The sequence below is a fragment of the Vombatus ursinus genome, unplaced genomic scaffold (assembly GCF_900497805.2).
Source record: "Vombatus ursinus unplaced genomic scaffold, bare-nosed wombat genome assembly UNPS02014812.1, whole genome shotgun sequence".
NCBI classification, from domain to species: Eukaryota; Metazoa; Chordata; class Mammalia; order Diprotodontia; family Vombatidae; genus Vombatus; species Vombatus ursinus.
The window spans coordinates 93,232,414-93,236,489 of record NW_020954590.1 but is presented as its reverse complement, the minus strand read 5'-3'; the positions used below and the strand labels follow the sequence as shown (position 1 = coordinate 93,236,489).

The following is a 4,076-nucleotide window of genomic DNA, read 5'->3' as shown; positions in this document are numbered from 1 at the left end:
GTGATCCCCAGGTTAAGAATTCCTGCTTTAAAGGCTGTCCTCCAAAAAGGTGTCTCCCATATTAGACTTGGATAAGAAAATTTGAAAGATTAAGCAACAGATAAGTTTGCTCTACAGTCCTCTGATTACCAAAAATCAAGCAAAATATAAAACAAGGAGACTGTCTGCCAAAGGTATTTGTCACTGTCATGGAAGATGCCAAAGAGTCCAAATGGAAGAAAGGTCTACATCAGGTGATTAGTTATTCCAGATATCCCTGTTTACAAGTGACATTTTGCCTTTTTAATGAGATCCATGGCCACTTAAAAAGTTTCTAATCAAGATCCCAACCAATCAACCCATACTTACTAAGCACTAAGTGCCAAGCAATATGCCAAGTGGTGAGGATACTAAGATATACCTGTCTTCAAGAAGCATACATTCTATTTGTGTGGATACAATAAGCTACACCAGAAAAATCAAATGGACAAAGAATTCAGACTATTATATAATTAAAAGGACAGCCCATTGAGTTAATCCATCACTACATATTGGATAGATACTGCAAATGGTCAAAGAATGAGGCCCAGAACTGAGTAGTGGGCGGGATTGTATTTGGGAGATTACCTAGCACCTTCAAGGGTTCCAAGTTTCTCCTTAAAATAGAAATCCAACTTTTAATATTCATATTGTTCAGGTAATGCTAAAAGGCTGCAAATCATGGAACACCACAATCTCTGAAGAATCAAAATTGTAGTTGTCCAAAAGAGCCATGAAGAAAGTAATGATGGGTATGAACAGGGTGACTACAACAATGGCCTACACAGAAAGAAGGAAGGAAGGAAGGAAGGAAGGAAGGAAGGAAGGAAGGAAGGAAGGAAGGAAGGAAGGAAGGAAGGAAGGAAGGAAGGAAGGAAGGAAGGAAGGGAGGGAGGGAGGAAGGAAGGGAGGAAGGGAGGGAGGGAGGGAGGCAGTGGAGGGAGGGAGGCAGTGGAGGGAAGGAAACAAACATTTATTAAGTGCTTATTATGTTCCAGGTACTATGCCAAGTTGTGGTTTGTCCATTCTGGAAGAGGACCATGACATTAGGGAGATGATAATACAAGCAAGAGAAATACAGTGCTTGCCTTCAAGGAATTTATATTCTAATGAGGGAAGAAAATATACACCAAGGGGAACTAAAAAGGGAGGAGAAGAAGGAAGGAGATATAAGTATCAAATGCAAGCGGCATGGTTTTGAAATCCAAAAAGTTGGAAACAGGTCCAGGAGAGGAATGAAGCTAGGCCAGCCTGGGCCCCTCCACAAAGTACAGGTTCTAAGAGGGAGTTGCCAATAGGAACAGGGGGGTCAAGCCTTGTGGAAAGAGCCTCGGGGTTGATAGGCTGCTCCGGGGTGAGAAGGCTACAGGTACTAAGGTAAGTTTCAGGATGAGACAGCAATAGAAGCATGGTTTTGAAATTTAGAAAATCGGAAACGTGCAAAGATTAACATGAGTAATAACATCTAGAAAATGTCTTATCAGAAAGAAGGTGATTCAGTTAAATATTGAGACTGAGGGAGGAAGTTACGGAAAACTATCTGGAAAAGTTATGAGAAGACATGGACAAGAGCTGCATGGAATAAGGTATGAATAGGTTGAAATCAACGTTGTGGGAGGGAGAGTTCACATCTATGAGACCACAGAACTTGGTAATGGAAGGCATAGTTCTCTCTTCCCTTCTTACAATAAATGAACCCTTAAGAACTATTACCCAATAAGAGATAAATTGGGATTTCTACTTATTTAGACAGAGACTATCCTGTTAGTTGTAATTGTTATAATCACAGGATTGATTGGCCTTCAGAGATTGTCCATTCTTCTTTCCTGCCTTCAGGTTCTTGAGCCATCTGACAGAAATGAATATAACTCCTGCTCTCAAAAGCAGGATTGCATGGATGTCATTTCATCTTTGTATATTAAAAAAAAAACCTCTGGAATATAAAACACATTTTCAAAGAATCTGTATATTTATATTATTTAATGTTTATTCCAAGAAACAAAAATTTTTCCACCAGCACACAAATTGATTTTCTATATGACCATTTATTTTATTTACAAATACCCTCTTTCCTTTTCTTTTTTTTTTAAGAAATATGGAAAGCTTCACAAATTTGAATGTCATCCTTGAGTAGGATCATGCTAATCTTCTCTGTATCCTTTCCATATTAGCATATGCGCTGCCAAAGCAAGCACCCTCTTCTCATTTCCAATTTTATCCTGTTTTTTATTGAATACTTCACTGTTGTCACTCAATCATTTGGAGACATTCATATTGGTTCTGTAATAGTTTGGGAATTTTGTCCCTCCTATTTGTAATCAGCACAATTTTGTTTTATTTTTCTTTCCAGAAGCTCCCAGAAGCTCTTTCTTCATAAGCCTGTTTGCCTCATTTCTTCCCCACTCTGTCATTTATCAATTGACTCTAAAATTCTTTGGCTGTCACATAAATGACTGACAAGTAATGCTGGGTTTTGGATTTGACTCTAGACTTCTTGTACAACACCTAACATGTCATACATTTACTGTTTCTCCATGCTTTTATCTCATATAAATTTGGTTGTTTTCAGTATGTGTCTTCTGAATCTAATTTTTTCTAATTGTGTATTTATACCTTGCCCTTCCATTTTTACCTTGTTTAAAATCCTCTACTCTTCCTTCCATAGTACAGTCTTTCCATTATCAAGTGTGAGACGCTGTAAGGAAATTATTTTTGCCTTCCTTTGTATCTCTAGTTAGTCAATCAATCAGTAAGTATTAATTATTTATTTTTTTAAAGTGAACATGCACTAATTAAGTGCTCTCTATGCACCAGGACTGACTGGATGAAATCTCCTCTGTGAAACCTTCTTCAACCTTAAATGGAGAATTTACTAAAGGAACAAAATACGTGGTACTGAAAAAGAACCCTTTTCCATCTCTAAAAATCTGGAAGCAATTGTGTTCTTTCAGAAGGCACTAGCTTGACAATCCTCAAAAATGAAAATATTTTTTATCCCATGAACTGTACACTTGACTCCAAAGAATTCTCTTTTGCTGAGACCAGTCCAGTTCTACCCACCACACCAGCACACTTGAGTTTGGTTCAGTGTGAGAATTTGGTTCTGAGATGGTACCAATCTTCCCAGCTCTAAAGTGCTTTTCTACTAACATCAACCCTGGAATTTCTAGACTAGAGCTAATTTCCTCCCAGTTCCATAGATGCCAGGAAGGATGCCCACCAAGGTTCTGTCTTGGGTCCTCTTCTCTTTTCCCTCTATGCTCTCTCACTTGGTGGTCTTAACAGCTCAGGTTCAATTATCTTCCCTATGCATGACTCTCAGATCTATGTAGCCAGCCTTTACCTCTCCTAACCTCCATTCCCATATCACCAACTTCCTCTGGAGTGTCTCAAACTAGATTCCCATAAACAACACGTCCAAAACCAAACTCCTTATCTTTTCTTCAATCCCTTCTCTCTTTCCAGTTTCTCTATTATTATTGAAGGTACCACTATCCTTCTAATCACCCAGACTCAATGTCATCCTAAACTCTTAACTGTCACGCTATGAAGTCAATATGCTGGCAAATCTTTTCGTTTCTACCTCAGATATGTCACCTTCTCTTTACTCACATAGCCATCACACTAATTCAGGCCTTCATCACCTCTCAGCTGGACTATTGCAATGGCCTTCTAATTGTTTCTCCTGCCTCCGGTCTCTACCTTCTCCAATTCACCGTCCACATAACTACCAAAGTGATTTTTTAAAAGCATAGTTCTAACCACTAACTCAAAAGATTCCAGTGGCTCCCTATTACCACCAGGATCAATAAAAAGTCTTCTGTTTCACATTTAAAGATCTTCATAACCTGTCCCCTTCCTAATTTCCAGGCTGCTTATACTTAACTCCCTTCTACATGTTCTATGATCCAGCAGCACTGTTCTACTAAATGATCCTCCCATATGACCCTCAATCTACCATCTCCACGTGTTTGCATTGCCCCACCCCCATGTCTGAAGTGCTCTCCTTTTCCACCTGTGCCTCTTGGCTTTCTTTAAGATTCAAGTGAGAGCCTATC

At 39.0% G+C, this 4,076-nt stretch overlaps 1 non-coding gene across 1 annotated transcript; it reads right to left on the bottom strand.

Moving 5' to 3' along the window:
- Window positions 1-2,107: 2,107 nt before the first annotated feature.
- LOC114054335 lies at window positions 2,108-2,213 on the bottom strand. The gene has a single exon (XR_003570460.1). It is a non-coding gene; the product is annotated as a U6 spliceosomal RNA (small nuclear RNA).
- Window positions 2,214-4,076: the final 1,863 nt, after the last annotated feature.